The sequence below is a fragment of the Rattus norvegicus genome, chromosome 6 (assembly GCF_021556685.1).
Source record: "Rattus norvegicus strain SHRSP/BbbUtx chromosome 6, alternate assembly SHRSP_T2T, whole genome shotgun sequence".
In the NCBI taxonomy this organism is placed as follows: Eukaryota; Metazoa; Chordata; class Mammalia; order Rodentia; family Muridae; genus Rattus; species Rattus norvegicus.
Window position 1 is genome coordinate 4,969,546 of NC_141539.1, and position 20,255 is coordinate 4,989,800.

The following is a 20,255-nucleotide window of genomic DNA, read 5'->3' on the forward strand; positions in this document are numbered from 1 at the left end:
CGATTCGCATGTAATAAGCTTGTTTTTCAAGATTGAGCAACGTTTTAACGAACTGAAACACTGTTTCTATGTGAATTCAGTTAGTTCCCAGTAGCCTGCTCTTGTACTATGTGTACTTTTAAAGATTTATCAAAATTTGGTGAGCCGAATCTGAGTAACATGGTGAATTCGGTTAGTTCCCAGTAGGCCGCAGTAGTAATGAGTGGACTGTTCGGGATATAGAAAAATTTTCACGAATGGAATCAAAATTTCTGGGCGAATTCTGTGAGTTCCCAATGGGACATGCTTGTATGAGTCTGCTTTTCAATATAGAGCAACATTTTGTGGAACGGAATCTAAGTATCATGGTGAATTCAGTAGGTTCCCAATACGATTCGCATGTAATAAGCCTGTTATTCAAGATAGAGCAACGTTTTAACGAACTGAAACACTGTTTCTCTGTGAATTCAGTTAGTTCCCAGTAGCCTGCTCTTGTACTACGTGTACTTTTAAAGTTTTATCAAAATTTGGTGAGCCGAATCTGAGTAACATGGTGAATTCGGTTAGTTCCCAGTAGGCCGCAGTAGTAATGAGTGGACTGTTCGGGATATAGAAAAATTTTCACGAATGGAATCAAAATTTCTAGGCGAATTCAGTGAGTTCCCAATGGGAAATGCTTGTAGGAGTCTGCTTTTCAATATAGAGCAACATTTTGTGGAACGGAATCTAAGTATCATGGTGAATTCAGTAGGTTCCCAATAGGATTCGCATGTAATAAGCTTGTTATTCAAGATAGAGCAACGTTTTAACGAACTGAAACACTGTTTCTCTGTGAATTCAGTTAGTTCCCAGTAGCCTGCTCTTGTACTATGTGTACTTTTAAAGATTTATCAAAATTTGGTGAGCCGAATCTGAGTAACATGGTGAATTCGGTTAGTTCCCAGTAGGCCGCAGTAGTAATAAGTGGACTGTTTGGGATATAAAAAAATTTTCACGAATGGAATCAAAATTTGAAGGCGAATTCATTGAGTTCCCAATGGGACATGTTTGTATGAGTCTGCTTTTCAATATAGAGCAACATTTTGTGGAACGGAATCTAAGTATCATGGTGAATTCAGTAGGTTTCCAATAGGATTCGCATGTAATAAGCTTGTTATTCAAGATAGAGCAACGTTTTAACGAACTGAAACACTGTTTCTCTGTGAAATCAGTTAGTTCCCAGTAGCCTGCTCTTGTAGTATGTGTACTTTTAAAGATTTATCAAAATTTGGTGAGCCCAATCTGAGTAACATTGTGAATTCGGTTAGTTCCCAGTAGGCCGCAGTAGTAATGAGTGGACTGTTCGGGATATAGAAAAATTTTCACGAATGGAATCAAAATTTCTAGGCGAATTCAGTGCGTTCCCATTGGGACATGCTTGTATGAGTCTGCTTTTCAATATAGAGCAACATTTTGTGGAACGGAATCTAAGTATCATGGTGAATTCAGTAGGTTCCCAATACGATTCGCATGTAATAAGCTTGTTTTTCAAGATTGAGCAACGTTTTAACGAACTGAAACACTGTTTCTCTTGAATTCAGTTAGTTCCCAGTAGCCTGCTCTTGTACTATGTGTACTTTTAAAGATTTATCAAAATTTGGTGAGCCGAATCTGAGTAACATGGTGAATTCGGTTAGTTCCCAGTAGGCCGCAGTAGTAATGAGTGGACTGTTCGGGATATAGAAAAATTTTCACGAATGGAATCAAAATTTCTAGGCGAATTCAGTGAGTTCCCAATGGGACATGCTTGTATGAGTCTGCTTTTCAATATAGAGCAACATTTTGTGGAACGGAATCTAAGTATCATGGTGAATTCAGTAGGTTCCCAATAGGATTCGCATGTAATAAGCTTGTTATTCAAGATAGAGCAACGTTTTAACGAACTGAAACACTGTTTCTCTGTGAATTCAGTTAGTTCCCAGTAGCCTGCTCTTGTACTATGTGTACTTTTAAAGATTTATCAAAATTTGGTGAGCCGAATCTGAGTAACATGGTGAATTCGGTTAGTTCCCAGTAGGCCGCAGTAGTAATAAGTGGACTGTTCGGGATATAAAAAAATTTTCACGAATGGAATCAAAATTTGAAGGCGAATTCATTGAGTTCCCAATGGGACATGTTTGTATGAGTCTGCTTTTCAATTAGAGCAACATTTTGTGGAACGGAATCTAAGTATCATGGTGAATTCAGTAGGTTTCCAATAGGATTCGCATGTAATAAGCTTGTTATTCAAGATAGAGCAACGTTTTAACGAACTGAAACACTGTTTCTCTGTGAAATCAGTTAGTTCCCAGTAGCCTGCTCTTGTAGTATGTGTACTTTTAAAGATTTATCAAAATTTGGTGAGCCCAATCTGAGTAACATTGTGAATTCGGTTAGTTCCCAGTAGGCCGCAGTAGTAATGAGTGGACTGTTCGGGATATAGAAAAATTTTCACGAATGGAATCAAAATTTCTAGGCGAATTCAGTGCGTTCCCATTGGGACATGCTTGTATGAGTCTGCTTTTCAATATAGAGCAACATTTTGTGGAACGGAATCTAAGTATCATGGTGAATTCAGTAGGTTCCCAATACGATTCGCATGTAATAAGCTTGTTTTTCAAGATTGAGCAACGTTTTCACGAACTGAAACACTGTTTCTCTTGAATTCAGTTAGTTCCCAGTAGCCTGCTCTTGTACTATGTGTACTTTTAAAGATTTATCAAAATTTGGTGAGCCGAATCTGAGTAACATGGTGAATTCGGTTAGTTCCCAGTAGGCCGCAGTAGTAATGAGTGGACTGTTCGGGATATAGAAAAATTTTCACGAATGGAATCAAAATTTCTAGGCGAATTCAGTGAGTTCCCAATGGTACATGCTTGTATGAGTCTGCTTTTCAATATAGAGCAACATTTTGTGGAACGGAATCTAAGTATCATGGTGAATTCAGTAGGTTCCCAATAGGATTCGCATGTAATAAGCTTGTTATTCAAGATAGAGCAAGGTTTTAACGAAGTGAAACACTGTTTCTCTGTGAATTCAGTTAGTTCCCAGTAGCCTGCTCTTGTACTATGTTTACTTTTAATATTTATCAAAATTTGGTGAGCCGAATCTGAGTAACATGGTGAATTCGGTTAGTTCCCAGTAGGCCGCAGTAGTAATGAGTGGACTGTTCGGGATATAGAAAAATTTTCACGAATGGAATCAAAATTTCTAGGCGAATTCTGTGAGTTCCCAATGGGACATGCTTGTAGGAGTCTGCTTTTCAATATAGAGCAACATTTTGTGGAACGGAATCTAAGTATCATGGTGAATTCAGTAGGTTCCCAATAGGATTCGCATGTAATAAGCTTGTTATTCAAGATAGAGCAACGTTTTAACGAACTGAAACACTGTTTCTCTGTGAATTCAGTTAGTTCCCAGTAGCCTGCTCTTGTACTATGTGTACTTTTAAAGATTTATCAAAATTTGGTGAGTCGAATTTGAGTAACATGGTGAATTCGGTTAGTTCCCTGTAGGCCGCAGTAGTAATGAGTGGACTGTTCGGGATATGGAAAAATTTTCACGAATGGAATCAAAATTTCTAGGCGAATTCAGTGAGTTCCCAATGGGACATGCTTGTATGAGTCTGCTTTTCAATATAGAGCAACATTTTGTGGAACGGAATCTAAGTATCATGGTGAATTCAGTAGGTTCCCAATAGGATTCGCATGTAATAAGCTTGTTATTCAAGATAGAGCAACGTTTTAACGAACTGAAACACTGTTTCTCTGTGAATTCAGTTAGTTCCCAGTAGCCTGCTCTTGTACTATGTGTACTTTTAAAGATTTATCAAAATTTGGTGAGCCGAATCTGAGTAACATGGTGAATTCGGTTAGTTCCCAGTAGGCCGCAGTAGTAATGAGTGGACTGTTTGGGATATAGAAAAATTTTCACGAATGGAATCAAAATTTCTGGGCGAATTCAGTGAGTTCCCAATGGGACATGCTTGTATGAGTCTGCTTTTCAATATAGAGCAACATTTTGTGGAACGGAATCTAAGTATCATGGTGAATTCAGTAGGTTCCCAATAGGATTCGCATGTAATAAGCTTGTTTTTCAAGATTGAGCAACGTTTTAACGAACTGAAACACTGTTTCTATGTGAATTCAGTTAGTTCCCAGTAGCCTGCTCTTGTACTATGTGTACTTTTAAAGATTTATCAAAATTTGGTGAGCCGAATCTGAGTAACATGGTGAATTCGGTTAGTTCCCAGTAGGCCGCAGTAGTAATGAGTGGACTGTTCGGGATATAGAAAAATTTTCACGAATGGAATCAAAATTTCTAGGCGAATTCAGTGAGTTCCCAATGGGACATGCTTGTAGGAGTCTGCTTTTCAATATAGAGCAACATTTTGTGGAAAGGAATCTAAGTATCATGGTGAATTCAGTAGGTTCCCAATAGGATTCGCATGTAATAAGCTTGTTATTCAAGATAGAGCAACGTTTTAACGAACTGAAACACTGTTTCTCTGTGAATTCAGTTAGTTCCCAGTAGCCTGATCTTGTACTATGTGTACTTTTAAAGATTTATCAAAATTTGGTGAGCCGAATCTGAGTAACATGGTGAATTCGGTTAGTTCCCAGTAGGCCGCAGTAGTAATGAGTGGACTGTTCGGGATATAGAAAAATTTTCACGAATGGAATCCAAATTTCTAGGCGAATTCAGTGAGTTCCCAATGGGACATGCTTGTATGAGTCTGCTTTTCAATATAGAGCAACATTTGTGGAACGGAATCTAAGTATCATGGTGAATTCAGTAGGTTCCCAATAGGATTCGCATGTAATGAGCTTGTTTTTCAAGATTGAGCAACGTTTTAACGAACTGAAACACTGTTTCTCTGTGAATTCAGTTAGTTCCCAGTAGCCTGCTCTTGTACTATGTGTACTTGTAAAGATTTATCAAAATTTGGTGAGCCGAATCTGAGTAACATTGTGAATTCGGTTAGTTCCCAGTAGGCCGCAGTAGTAATGAGTGGACTGTTCGGGATATGGAAAATTTTCACGAATGGAATCAAAATTTCTAGGCGAATTCAGTGAGTTCCCAATGGGACATGCTTGTATGAGTCTGCTTTTCAATATAGAGCAACATTATGTGGAACGGAATCTAAGTATCATGGTGAATTCAGTAGGTTCCCAATACGATTCGCATGTAATGAGCTTGTTATTCAAGATAGAGCAACGTTTTAACGAACTGAAACACTGTTTCTCTGTGAATTCAGTTAGTTCCCAGTAGCCTGCTCTTGTACTATGTGTACTTTTAAAGATTTATCAAAATTTGGTGAGCCGAATCTGAGTAACATGGTGAATTCGGTTAGTTCCCAGTAGGCCGCAGTAGTAATGAGTGGACTGTTCGGGATATAGAAAAATTTTCACGAATGGAATCAAAATTTCTAGGCGAATTCAGTGAATTCCCAATGGGACATGCTTGTATGAGTCTGCTTTTCAATATAGAGCAACATTTTGTGGAAAGGAATCTAAGTATCATGGTGAATTCAGTAGGTTCCCAATAGGATTCGCATGTAATAAGCTTGTTATTCAAGATAGAGCAACGTTTTAACGAACTGAAACACTGTTTCTCTGTGAATTCAGTTAGTTCCCAGTAGCCTGCTCTTGTACTATGTGTACTTTTAAAGATTTATCAAATTTGGTGAGCCGAATCTGAGTAACATGGTGAATTCGGTTAGTTCCCAGTAGGCCGCAGTAGTAATGAGTGGACTGTTCGGGATATAGAAAAATTTTCACGAATGGAATCAAAATTTCTAGGCGAATTCAGTGAGTTCCCAATGGGACATGCTTGTATGAGTCTGCTTTTCAATATAGAGCAACATTTTGTGGAACGGAATCTAAGTATCATGGTGAATTCAGTAGGTTCCCAATAGGATTCGCATGTAATGAGCTTGTTTTTCAAGATTGAGCAACGTTTTAACGAACTGAAACACTGTTTCTCTGTGAATTCAGTTAGTTCCCAGTAGCCTGCTCTTGTACTATGTGTACTTGTAAAGATTTATCAAAATTTGGTGAGCCGAATCTGAGTAACATGGTGAATTCGGTTAGTTCCCAGTAGGCCGCAGTAGTAATGAGTGGACTGTTCGGGATATAGAAAAATTTTCACAAATGGAATCAAAATTTCTAGGCGAATTCAGTGAGTTCCCAATGGGACATGCTTGTATGAGTCTGCTTTTCAATATAGAGCAACATTTTGTGGAACGGAATCTAAGTATCATGGTGAATTCAGTAGGTTCCCAATAGGATTCGCATGTAATAAGCTTGTTATTCAAGATAGAGCAACGTTTTAACGAACTGAAACACTGTTTCTCTGTGAATTCAGTTAGTTCCCAGTAGCCTGCTCTTGTACTATGTGTACTTTTAAAGATTTATCAAAATTTGGTGAGCCGAATCTGAGTAACATGGTGAATTCGGTTATTTCCCAGTAGGCCGCAGTAGTAATGAGTGGACTGTTCGGGATATAGAAAAATTTTCACGAATGTAATCAAAATTTCTAGGCGAATTCAGTGAGTTCCCAATGGGACATGCTTGTAGGAGTCTGCTTTTCAATATAGAGCAACATTTTGTGGAAAGGAATCTAAGTATCATGGTGAATTCAGTAGGTTCCCAATAGGATTCGCATGTAATAAGCTTGTTATTCAAGATAGAGCAACGTTTTAACGAACTGAAACACTGTTTCTCTGTGAATTCCGTTAGTTCCCAGTAGCCTGCTCTTGTACTATGTGTACTTTTAAAGATTTATCAAAATTTGGTGAGCCGAATCTGAGTAACATGGTGAAATCGGTTAGTTCCCAGTAGGCCGCAGTAGTAATGAGTGGACTGTTCGGGATATAGAAAAATTTTCACGAATGGAATCAAAATTTCTATGCGAATTCAGTGAGTTCCCAATGGGACATGCTTGTATGAGTCTGCTTTTCAATATAGAGCAACATTTTGTGGAACGGAATCTAAGTATCATGGTGAATTCAGTAGGTTCCCAATAGGATTCGCATGTAATGAGCTTGTTTTTCAAGATTGAGCAACGTTTTAACGAACTGAAACACTGTTTCTCTGTGAATTCAGTTAGTTCCCAGTAGCCTGCTCTTGTACTATGTGTACTTTTAAAGATTTATCAAAATTTGGTGAGCCGAATCTGAGTAACATGGTGAATTCGGTTAGTTCCCAGTAGGCCGCAGTAGTAATGAGTGGACTGTTTGGGATATAGAAAAATTTTCACGAATGGAATCAAAATTTCTGGGCGAATTCAGTGAGTTCCCAATGGGACATGCTTGTATGAGACTGCTTTTCAATATAGAGCAACATTTTGTGGAACGGAATCTAAGTATCTTGGTGAATTCAGTAGGTTCCCAATAGGATTCGCATGTAATAAGCTTGTTTTTCAAGATTGAGCAACGTTTTAACGAACTGAAACACTGTTTCTCTGTGAATTCAGTTAGTTCCCAGTAGCCTGCTCTTGTACTATGTGTACTTTTAAAGATTTATCAAAATTTGGTGAGCCGAATCTGAGTAACATGGTGAATTCGGTTATTTCCCAGTAGGCCGCAGTAGTAATGAGTGGACTGTTCGGGATATAGAAAAATTTTCACGAATGTAATCAAAATTTCTAGGCGAATTCAGTGAGTTCCCAATGGGACATGCTTGTATGAGTCTGCTTTTCAATATAGAGCAACATTTTGTGGAAAGGAATCTAAGTATCATGGTGAATTCAGTAGGTTCCCAATAGGATTCGCATGTAATAAGCTTGTTATTCAAGATAGAGCAACGTTTTAACGAACTGAAACACTGTTTCTCTGTGAATTCCGTTAGTTCCCAGTAGCCTGCTCTTGTACTATGTGTACTTTTAAAGATTTATCAAAATTTGGTGAGCCGAATCTGAGTAACATGGTGAATTCGGTTAGTTCCCAGTAGGCCGCAGTAGTAATGAGTGGACTGTTCGGGATATAGAAAAATTTTCACGAATGGAATCAAAATTTCTAGGCGAATTCAGTGAGTTCCCAATGGGACATGCTTGTATGAGTCTGCTTTTCAATATAGAGCAACATTTTGTGGAACGGAATCTAAGTATCATGGTGAATTCAGTAGGTTCCCAATAGGATTCGCATGTAATAAGCTTGTTTTTCAAGATTGAGCAACGTTTTAACGAACTGAAACACTGTTTCTCTGTGAATTCAGTTAGTTCCCAGTAGCCTGCTCTTGTACTACGTGTACTTTTAAAGATTCATCAAAATTTGGTGAGCCGATTCTGAGTAACATGGTGAATTCGGTTAGTTCCCAGTAGGCCGCAGTAGTAATGAGTGGACTGTTCGGGATATAGAAAAATTTTCACGAATGGAATCAAAATTTCTAGGCGAATTCAGTGAGTTCCCAATGGGACATGCTTGTATGAGTCTGCTTTTCAATATAGAGCAACATTTTGTGGAACGGAATCTAAGTATCATGGTGAATTCAGTAGGTTCCCAATAGGATTCGCATGTAATAAGCTTGTTATTCAAGATAGAGCAACGTTTTAACGAACTGAAACACTGTTTCTCTGTGAATTCAGTTAGTTCCCAGTAGCCTGCTCTTGTACTATGTGTACTTTTAAAGATTTATCAAAATTTGGTGAGCCGAATCTGAGTAACATGGTGAATTCGGTTAGTTCCCAGTAGGCCGCAGTAGTAATGAGTGGACTGTTCGGGATATAGAAAAATTTTCACGAATGGAATCAAAATTTCTGGGCGAATTCTGTGAGTTCCGAATGGGACATGCTTGTATGAGTCTGCTTTTCAATATAGAGCAACATTTTGTGGAACGGAATCTAAGTATCATGGTGAATTCAGTAGGTTTCCAATAGGATTCGCATGTAATAAGCTTGTTATTCAAGATAGAGCAACGTTTTAACGAACTGAAACACTGTTTCTCTGTGAATTCAGTTAGTTCCCAGTAGCCTGCTCTTGTACTATGTGTACTTTTAAAGATTTATCAAAATTTGGTGAGCCGAATCTGAGTAACATGGTGAATTCGGTTAGTTCCCAGTAGGCCGCAGTAGTAATGAGTGGACTGTTCGGGATATAGAAAAATTTTCACGAATGGAATCAAAATTTCTAGGCGAATTCTGTGAGTTCCCAATGGGACATGCTTGTAGGAGTCTGCTTTTCAATATAGAGCAACATTTTGTGGAACGGAATCTAAGTATCATGGTGAATTCAGTAGGTTCCCAATAGGATTCGCATGTAATAAGCTTGTTATTCAAGATAGAGCAACGTTTTAACGAACTGAAACACTGTTTCTCTGTGAATTCAGTTAGTTCCCAGTAGCCTGCTCTTGTACTATGTGTACTTTTAAAGATTTATCAAAATTTGGTGAGCCGAATCTGAGTAACATGGTGAATTCGGTTAGTTCCCAGTAGGCCGCAGTAGTAATGAGTGGACTGTTCGGGATATGGAAAATTTTCACGAATGGAATCAAAATTTCTAGGCGAATTCAGTGAGTTCCCAATGGGACATGCTTGTATGAGTCTGCTTTTCAATATAGAGCAACATTTTGTGGAACGGAATCTAAGTATCATGGTGAATTCAGTAGGTTCCCAATAGGATTCGCATGTAATAAGCTTGTTATTCAAGATAGAGCAACGTTTTAACGAACTGAAACACTGTTTCTCTGTGAATTCAGTTAGTTCCCAGTAGCCTGCTCTTGTACTATGTGTACTTTTAAAGATTTATCAAAATTTGGTGAGCCGAATCTGAGTAACATGGTGAATTCGGTTAGTTCCCAATAGGCCGCAGTAGTAATGAGTGGACTGTTTGGGATATAGAAAAATTTTCACGAATGGAATCAAAATTTCTGGGCGAATTCAGTGAGTTCCCAATGGGACATGCTTGTATGAGTCTGCTTTTCAATATAGAGCAACATTTTGTGGAACGGAATCTAAGTATCATGGTGAATTCAGTAGGTTCCCAATAGGATTCGCATGTAATAAGCTTGTTTTTCAAGATTGAGCAACGTTTTAACGAACTGAAACACTGTTTCTCTGTGAATTCCGTTAGTTCCCAGTAGCCTGCTCTTGTACTATGTGTACTTTTAAAGATTTATCAAAATTTGGTGAGCCGAATCTGAGTAACATGGTGAAATCGGTTAGTTCCCAGTAGGCCGCAGTAGTAATGAGTGGACTGTTCGGGATATAGAAAAATTTTCACGAATGGAATCAAAATTTCTAGGCGAATTCAGTGAGTTTTCAATGGGACATGCTTGTATGAGTCTGCTTTTCAATATAGAGCAACATTTTGTGGAACGGAATCTAAGTATCATGGTGAATTCAGTAGGTTCCCAATAGGATTCGCATGTAATGAGCTTGTTTTTCAAGATTGAGCAACGTTTTAACGAACTGAAACACTGTTTCTCTGTGAATTCAGTTAGTTCCCAGTAGCCTGCTCTTGTACTATGTGTACTTTTAAAGATTTATCAAAATTTGGTGAGCCGAATCTGAGTAACATGGTGAATTCGGTTAGTTCCCAGTAGGCCGCAGTAGTAATGAGTGGACTGTTTGGGATATAGAAAAATTTTCACGAATGGAATCAAAATTTCTGGGCGAATTCAGTGAGTTCCCAATGGGACATGCTTGTATGAGTCTGCTTTTCAATATAGAGCAACATTTTGTGGAACGGAATCTAAGTATCATGGTGAATTCAGTAGGTTCCCAATAGGATTCGCATGTAATAAGCTTGTTTTTCAAGATTGAGCAACGTTTTAACGAACTGAAACACTGTTTCTCTGTGAATTCAGTTAGTTCCCAGTAGCCTGCTCTTGTACTATGTGTACTTTTAAAGATTTATCAAAATTTGGTGAGCCGAATCTGAGTAACATGGTGAATTCGGTTATTTCCCAGTAGGCCGCAGTAGTAATGAGTGGACTGTTGGGGATATAGAAAAATTTTCACGAATGTAATCAAAATTTCTAGGCGAATTCAGTGAGTTCCCAATGGGACATGCTTGTAGGAGTCTGCTTTTCAATATAGAGCAACATTTTGTGGAAAGGAATCTAAGTATCATGGTGAATTCAGTAGGTTCCCAATAGGATTCGCATGTAATAAGCTTGTTATTCAAGATAGAGCAACGTTTTAACGAACTGAAACACTGTTTCTCTGTGAATTCCGTTAGTTCCCAGTAGCCTGCTCTTGTACTATGTGTACTTTTAAAGATTTATCAAAATTTGGTGAGCCGAATCTGAGTAACATGCTGAATTCGGTTAGTTCCCAGTAGGCCGCAGTAGTAATGAGTGGACTGTTCGGGATATAGAAAAATTTTCACGAATGGAATCAAAATTTCTAGGCGAATACAGTGAGTTCCCAATGGGACATGCTTGTATGAGTCTGCTTTTCAATATAGAGCAACATTTTGTGGAACGGAATCTAAGTATCATGGTGAATTCAGTAGGTTCCCAATAGGATTCGCATGTAATAAGCTTGTTTTTCAAGATTGAGCAACGTTTTAACGAACTGAAACACTGTTTCTCTGTGAATTCAGTTAGTTCCCAGTAGCCTGCTCTTGTACTACGTGTACTTTTAAAGATTTATCAAAATTTGGTGAGCCGATTCTGAGTAACATGGTGAATTCGGTTAGTTCCCAGTAGGCCGCAGTAGTAATGAGTGGACTGTTCGGGATATAGAAAAATTTTCACGAATGGAATCAAAATTTCTAGGTGAATTCAGTGAGTTCCCAATGGGACATGCTTGTATGAGTCTGCTTTTCAATATAGAGCAACATTTTGTGGAACGGAATCTAAGTATCATGGTGAATTCAGTAGGTTCCCAATAGGATTCGCATGTAATAAGCTTGTTATTCAAGATAGAGCAACGTTTTAACGAACTGAAACACTGTTTCTCTGTGAATTCAGTTAGTTCCCAGTAGCCTGCTCTTGTACTATGTGTACTTTTAAAGATTTATCAAAATTTGGTGAGCCGAATCTGAGTAACATGGTGAATTTGGTTAGTTCCCAGTAGGCCGCAGTAGTAATGAGTGGACTGTTCGGGATATAGAAAAATTTTCACGAATGGAATCAAAATTTCTGGGCGAATTCTGTGAGTTCCGAATGGGACATGCTTGTATGAGTCTGCTTTTCAATATAGAGCAACATTTTGTGGAACGGAATCTAAGTATCATGGTGAATTCAGTAGGTTTCCAATAGGATTCGCATGTAATAAGGTTGTTATTCAAGATAGAGCAACGTTTTAACGAACTGAAACACTGTTTCTCTGTGAATTCAGTTAGTTCCCAGTAGCCTGCTCTTGTACTATGTGTACTTTTAAAGATTTATCAAAATTTGGTGAGCCGAATCTGAGTAACATGGTGAATTCGGTTAGTTCCCAGTAGGCCGCAGTAGTAATGAGTGGACTGTTCGGGATATAGAAAAATTTTCACGAATGGAATCAAAATTTCTAGGCGAATTCTGTGAGTTCCCAATGGGACATGCTTGTAGGAGTCTGCTTTTCAATATAGAGCAACATTTTGTGGAACGGAATCTAAGTATCATGGTGAATTCAGTAGGTTCCCAATAGGATTCGCATGTAATAAGCTTGTTATTCAAGATAGAGCAACGTTTTAACGAACTGAAACACTGTTTCTCTGTGAATTCAGTTAGTTCCCAGTAGCCTGCTCTTGTACTATGTGTACTTTTAAAGATTTATCAAATTTGGTGAGCCGAATCTGAGTAACATGGTGAATTCGGTTAGTTCCCAGTAGGCCGCAGTAGTAATGAGTGGACTGTTCGGGATATAGAAAAATTTTCACGAATGGAATCAAAATTTCTAGGCGAATTCAGTGAGTTCCCAATGGGACATGCTTGTATGAGTCTGCTTTTCAATATAGAGCAACATTTTGTGGAACGGAATCTAAGTATCATGGTGAATTCAGTAGGTTCCCAATAGGATTCGCATGTAATGAGCTTGTTTTTCAAGATTGAGCAACGTTTTAACGAACTGAAACACTGTTTCTCTGTGAATTCAGTTAGTTCCCAGTAGCCTGCTCTTGTACTATGTGTACTTGTAAAGATTTATCAAAATTTGGTGAGCCGAATCTGAGTAACATGGTGAATTCGGTTAGTTCCCAGTAGGCCGCAGTAGTAATGAGTGGACTGTTCGGGATATAGAAAAATTTTCACAAATGGAATCAAAATTTCTAGGCGAATTCAGTGAGTTCCCAATGGGACATGCTTGTATGAGTCTGCTTTTCAATATAGAGCAACATTTTGTGGAACGGAATCTAAGTATCATGGTGAATTCAGTAGGTTCCCAATAGGATTCGCATGTAATAAGCTTGTTATTCAAGATAGAGCAACGTTTTAACGAACTGAAACACTGTTTCTCTGTGAATTCAGTTAGTTCCCAGTAGCCTGCTCTTGTACTATGTGTACTTTTAAAGATTTATCAAAATTTGGTGAGCCGAATCTGAGTAACATGGTGAATTCGGTTATTTCCCAATAGGCCGCAGTAGTAATGAGTGGACTGTTCGGGATATAGAAAAATTTTCACGAATGTAATCAAAATTTCTAGGCGAATTCAGTGAGTTCCCAATGGGACATGCTTGTAGGAGTCTGCTTTTCAATATAGAGCAACATTTTGTGGAAAGGAATCTAAGTATCATGGTGAATTCAGTAGGTTCCCAATAGGATTCGCATGTAATAAGCTTGTTATTCAAGATAGAGCAACGTTTTAACGAACTGAAACACTGTTTCTCTGTGAATTCCGTTAGTTCCCAGTAGCCTGCTCTTGTACTATGTGTACTTTTAAAGATTTATCAAAATTTGGTGAGCCGAATCTGAGTAACATGGTGAAATCGGTTAGTTCCCAGTAGGCCGCAGTAGTAATGAGTGGACTGTTCGGGATATAGAAAAATTTTCACGAATGGAATCAAAATTTCTAGGCGAATTCAGTGAGTTCCCAATGGGACATGCTTGTATGAGTCTGCTTTTCAATATAGAGCAACATTTTGTGGAACGGAATCTAAGTATCATGGTGAATTCAGTAGGTTCCCAATAGGATTCGCATGTAATGAGCTTGTTTTTCAAGATTGAGCAACGTTTTAACGAACTGAAACACTGTTTCTCTGTGAATTCAGTTAGTTCCCAGTAGCCTGCTCTTGTACTATGTGTACTTTTAAAGATTTATCAAAATTTGGTGAGCCGAATCTGAGTAACATGGTGAATTCGGTTAGTTCCCAGTAGGCCGCAGTAGTAATGAGTGGACTGTTTGGGATATAGAAAAATTTTCACGAATGGAATCAAAATTTCTGGGCGAATTCAGTGAGTTCCCAATGGGACATGCTTGTATGAGTCTGCTTTTCAATATAGAGCAACATTTTGTGGAACGGAATCTAAGTATCATGGTGAATTCAGTAGGTTCCCAATAGGATTCGCATGTAATAAGCTTGTTTTTCAAGATTGAGCAACGTTTTAACGAACTGAAACACTGTTTCTCTGTGAATTCAGTTAGTTCCCAGTAGCCTGCTCTTGTACTATGTGTACTTTTAAAGATTTATCAAAATTTGGTGAGCCGAATCTGAGTAACATGGTGAATTCGGTTATTTCCCAGTAGGCCGCAGTAGTAATGAGTGGACTGTTCGGGATATAGAAAAATTTTCACGAATGTAATCAAAATTTCTAGGCGAATTCAGTGAGTTCCAATGGGACATGCTTGTAGGAGTCTGCTTTTCAATATAGAGCAACATTTTGTGGAAAGGAATCTAAGTATCATGGTGAATTCAGTAGGTTCCCAATAGGATTCGCATGTAATAAGCTTGTTATTCAAGATAGAGCAACGTTTTAACGAACTGAAACACTGTTTCTCTGTGAATTCCGTTAGTTCCCAGTAGCCTGCTCTTGTACTATGTGTACTTTTAAAGATTTATCAAAATTTGGTGAGCCGAATCTGAGTAACATGCTGAATTCGGTTAGTTCCCAGTAGGCCGCAGTAGTAATGAGTGGACTGTTCGGGATATAGAAAAATTTTCACGAATGGAATCAAAATTTCTAGGCGAATTCAGTGAGTTCCCAATGGGACATGCTTGTATGAGTCTGCTTTTCAATATAGAGCAACATTTTGTGGAACGGAATCTAAGTATCATGGTGAATTCAGTAGGTTCCCAATAGGATTCGCATGTAATAAGCTTGTTTTTCAAGATTGAGCAACGTTTTAACGAACTGAAACACTGTTTCTCTGTGAATTCAGTTAGTTCCCAGTAGCCTGCTCCTGTACTACGTGTACTTTTAAAGATTTATCAAAATTTGGTGAGCCGATTCTGAGTAACATGGTGAATTCGGTTAGTTCCCAGTAGGCCGCAGTAGTAATGAGTGGACTGTTCGGGATATAGAAAAATTTTCACGAATGGAATCAAAATTTCTAGGTGAATTCAGAGAGTTCCCAATGGGACATGCTTGTATGAGTCTGCTTTTCAATATAGAGCAACATTTTGTGGAACGGAATCTAAGTATCATGGTGAATTCAGTAGGTTCCCAATAGGATTCGCATGTAATAAGCTTGTTATTCAAGATAGAGCAACGTTTTAACGAACTGAAACACTGTTTCTCTGTGAATTCAGTTAGTTCCCAGTAGCCTGCTCTTGTACTATGTGTACTTTTAAAGATTTATCAAAATTTGGTGAGCCGAATCTGAGTAACATGGTGAATTCGGTTAGTTCCCAGTAGGCCGCAGTAGTAATGAGTGGACTGTTCGGGATATAGAAAAATTTTCACGAATGGAATCAAAATTTCTGGGCGAATTCTGTGAGTTCCGAATGGGACATGCTTGTATGAGTCTGCTTTTCAATATAGAGCAACATTTTGTGGAACTGAATCTAAGTATCATGGTGAATTCAGTAGGTTCTCAATAGGATTCGCATGTAATAAGATTGTTATTCAAGATAGAGCAACGTTTAACGAACTGAAACACTGTTTCTCTGTGAATTCAGTTAGTTCCCAGTAGCCTGCTCTTGTACTATGTGTACTTTTAAAGATTTATCAAAATTTGGTGAGCCGAATCTGAGTAACATGGTGAATTCGGTTAGTTCCCAGTAGGCCGCAGTAGTAATGAGTGGACTGTTCGGGATATAGAAAAATTTTCACGAATGGAATCAAAATTTCTAGGCGAATTCAGTGAGTTCCCAATGGGACATGCTTGTATGAGTCTGCTTTTCAATATAGAGCAACATTTTGTGGAACGGAATCTAAGTATCATGGTGAATTCAGTAGGTTCCCAATAGGATTCGCATGTCATAAGCTTGTTATTCAAGATAGAGCAAAGTTTTAACGAACTGAAACACTGTTTCTCTTTGAATTCAGTTAGTTCCCAGTAGCCTGCTCTTGTACTATTTGTACTTTTAAAGATTTATCAAAACTTGGTGAGCCGAATCTGAGTAACATGGTGAATTCGGTTAGTTCCCAGTAGGCCGCAGTAGTAATGAGTGGACTGTTCAGGATATAGAAAAATTTTCACGAATGGAATCAAAATTTCTAGGCGAATTCAGTGAGTTCCCAATGGGACATGCTTGTATGAGTATGCTTTTCAATACAGAGCAATATTTTGTGGAACGGAATCTAAGTATCATGGTGAATTCAGTAGGTTCCCAATACGATTCGCATGTAATAAGATTGTTTTTCAAGATTGAGCAACGTTTTAACGAACTGAAACACTGTTTCTCTGTGAATTCAGTTAGTTCCCAGTAGCCTGCTCTTGTACTATGTGTACTTTTAAAGATTTATCAAAATTTGGTGAGCCGAATCTGAGTAACATGGTGAATTCGGTTAGTTCCCAGTAGGCCGCAGTAGTAATGAGTGGACTGTTCGGGATATAGAAAAATTTTCACGAATGGAATCAAAATTTCTAGGCGTATTCAGTGAGTTCCCAATGGGACATGCTTGTATGAGTCTGCTTTTCAATATAGAGCAACATTTTGGGGAACGGAATCTAAGTATCATGGTGAATTCAGTAGGTTCCCAATAGGATTCGCATGAAATATTCTTGTTTTTCAAGATTGAGCAACGTTTTAACGAACTGAAACACTGTTTCTCTGTGAATTCAGTTAGTTCCCAGTAGCCTGCTCTTGTACTATGTGTACTTTTAAAGATTTATCAAAACTTGGTGAGCCGAATCTGAGTAACATGGTGAATTCGGTTAGTTCCCAGTAGGCCGCAGTAGTAATGAGTGGACTGTTCGGGATATAGAAAAATTTTCACGAATGGAATCAAAATTTCTAGGCGAATTCAGTGAGTTCCCAATGGGACATGCTTGTATGAGTCTGCTTTTCAATATAGAGTAACATTTTGTGGAACGGAATCTAAGTATCATGGTGAATTCAGTAGGTTCCCAATACGATTCGCATGTAATAAGCTTGTTTTTCAAGATAGAGCAACGTTTTAACGAACTGAAACACTGTTTCTCTGTGAATTCAGTTAGTTCCCAGTAGCCTGCTCTTGTACTATGTGTACTTTTAAAGATTTATCAAAATTTGGTGAGCCGAATCTGAGTAACATGGTGAATTTGGTTAGTTCCCAGTAGGCCGCAGTAGTAATGAGTGGACTGTTCGGGATATAGAAAAATTTTATGAATGGAATCAAAATTTCTAGGCGAATTCAGTGAGTTCTCAATGGGACATGCTTGTATGAGTCTGCTTTTCAATATAGAGCAACATTTTGTGGAACGGAATCTAAGTATCATGATGAATTCAGTAGGTTCCCAATAGGATTCGCATGTAATAAGCTTGTTATTCAAGATAGAGCAACGTTTTAACGAACTGAAACACTGTTTCTCTGTGAATTCAGTTAGTTCCCAGTAGCCTGCTCTTGTACTATGTGTACTTTTAAAGATTTATCAAAATTTGGTGAGCCGTATCTGAGTAACATGGTGAATTCGGTTAGTTCCCAGTAGGCCGCAGTAGTAATGAGTGGACTGTTCGGGATATAGAAAAATTTTCACGAATGGAATCAAAATTTCTAGGCGAATTCAGTGAGTTCCCAATGGGACATGCTTGTATGAGTCTGCTTTTCAATATAGAGCAACATTTTGTGGAACGGAATCTAAGTATCATGGTGAATTCAGTAGGTTCCCAATAGGATTCGCATGTAATATTCTTGTTTTTCAAGATTGAGCAACGTTTTAACGAACTGAAACACTGTTTCTCTGTGAATTCAGTTAGTTCTCAGTAGCCTGCTCTTGTACTATGTGTACTTTTATAGATTTATCAAAACTTGGTGAGCCGAATCTGAGTAACATGGTGAATTCGGTTAGTTCCCAGTAGGCCGCAGTAGTAATGAGTGGACTGTTCGGGATATAGAAAAATTTTCACGAATGGAATCAAAATTTCTAGGCGAATTCAGGGAGTTCCCAATGGGACATGCTTGTATGAGTCTGCTTTTCAATATAGAGCAACATTTTGTGGAACTGAATCTAAGTATCATGGTGAATTCAGTAGGTTCTCAATAGGATTCGCATGTAATAAGATTGTTATTCAAGATAGAGCAACGTTTAACGAACTGAAACACTGTTTCTCTGTGAATTCAGTTAGTTCCCAGTAGCCTGCTCTTGTACTATGTGTACTTTTAAAGATTTATCAAAATTTGGTGAGCCGAATCTGAGTAACATGGTGAATTCGGTTAGTTCCCAGTAGGCCGCAGTAGTAATGAGTGGACTGTTCGGGATATAGAAAAATTTTCACGAATGGAATCAAAATTTCTAGGTGAATTCAGAGAGTTCCCAATGGGACATGCTTGTATGAGTCTGCTTTTCAATATAGAGCAACATTTTGTGGAACGGAATCTAAGTATCATGGTGAATTCAGTAGGTTCCCAATAGGATTCGCATGTAATAAGCTTGTTATTCAAGATAGAGCAACGTTTTAACGAACTGAAACACTGTTTCTCTGTGAATTCAGTTAGTTCCCAGTAGCCTGCTCTTGTACTATGTGTACTTTTAAAGATTTATCAAAATTTGGTGAGCCGAATCTGAGTAACATGGTGAATTCGGTTAGTTCCCAGTAGGCCGCAGTAGTAATGAGTGGACTGTTCGGGATATAGAAAAATTTTCACGAATGGAATCAAAATTTCTGGGCGAATTCTGTGAGTTCCGAATGGGACATGCTTGTATGAGTCTGCTTTTCAATATAGAGCAACATTTTGTGGAACTGAATCTAAGTATCATGGTGAATTCAGTAGGTTCTCAATAGGATTCGCATGTAATAAGATTGTTATTCAAGATAGAGCAACGTTTAACGAACTGAAACACTGTTTCTCTGTGAATTCAGTTAGTTCCCAGTAGCCTGCTCTTGTACTATGTGTACTTTTAAAGATTTATCAAAATTTGGTGAGCCGAATCTGAGTAACATGGTGAATTCGGTTAGTTCCCAGTAGGCCGCAGTAGTAATGAGTGGACTGTTCGGGATATAGAAAAATTTTCACGAATGGAATCAAAATTTCTAGGCGAATTCAGTGAGTTCCCAATGGGACATGCTTGTATGAGTCTGCTTTTCAATATAGAGCAACATTTTGTGGAACGGAATCTAAGTATCATGGTGAATTCAGTAGGTTCCCAATAGGATTCGCATGTCATAAGCTTGTTATTCAAGATAGAGCAAAGTTTTAACGAACTGAAACACTGTTTCTCTTTGAATTCAGTTAGTTCCCAGTAGCCTGCTCTTGTACTATTTGTACTTTTAAAGATTTATCAAAACTTGGTGAGCCGAATCTGAGTAACATGGTGAATTCGGTTAGTTCCCAGTAGGCCGCAGTAGTAATGAGTGGACTGTTCAGGATATAGAAAAATTTTCACGAATGGAATCAAAATTTCTAGGCGAATTCAGTGAGTTCCCAATGGGACATGCTTGTATGAGTATGCTTTTCAATACAGAGCAATATTTTGTGGAACGGAATCTAAGTATCATGGTGAATTCAGTAGGTTCCCAATACGATTCGCATGTAATAAGATTGTTTTTCAAGATTGAGCAACGTTTTAACGAACTGAAACACTGTTTCTCTGTGAATTCAGTTAGTTCCCAGTAGCCTGCTCTTGTACTATGTGTACTTTTAAAGATTTATCAAAATTTGGTGAGCCGAATCTGAGTAACATGGTGAATTCGGTTAGTTCCCAGTAGGCCGCAGTAGTAATGAGTGGACTGTTCGGGATATAGAAAAATTTTCACGAATGGAATCAAAATTTCTAGGCGTATTCAGTGAGTTCCCAATGGGACATGCTTG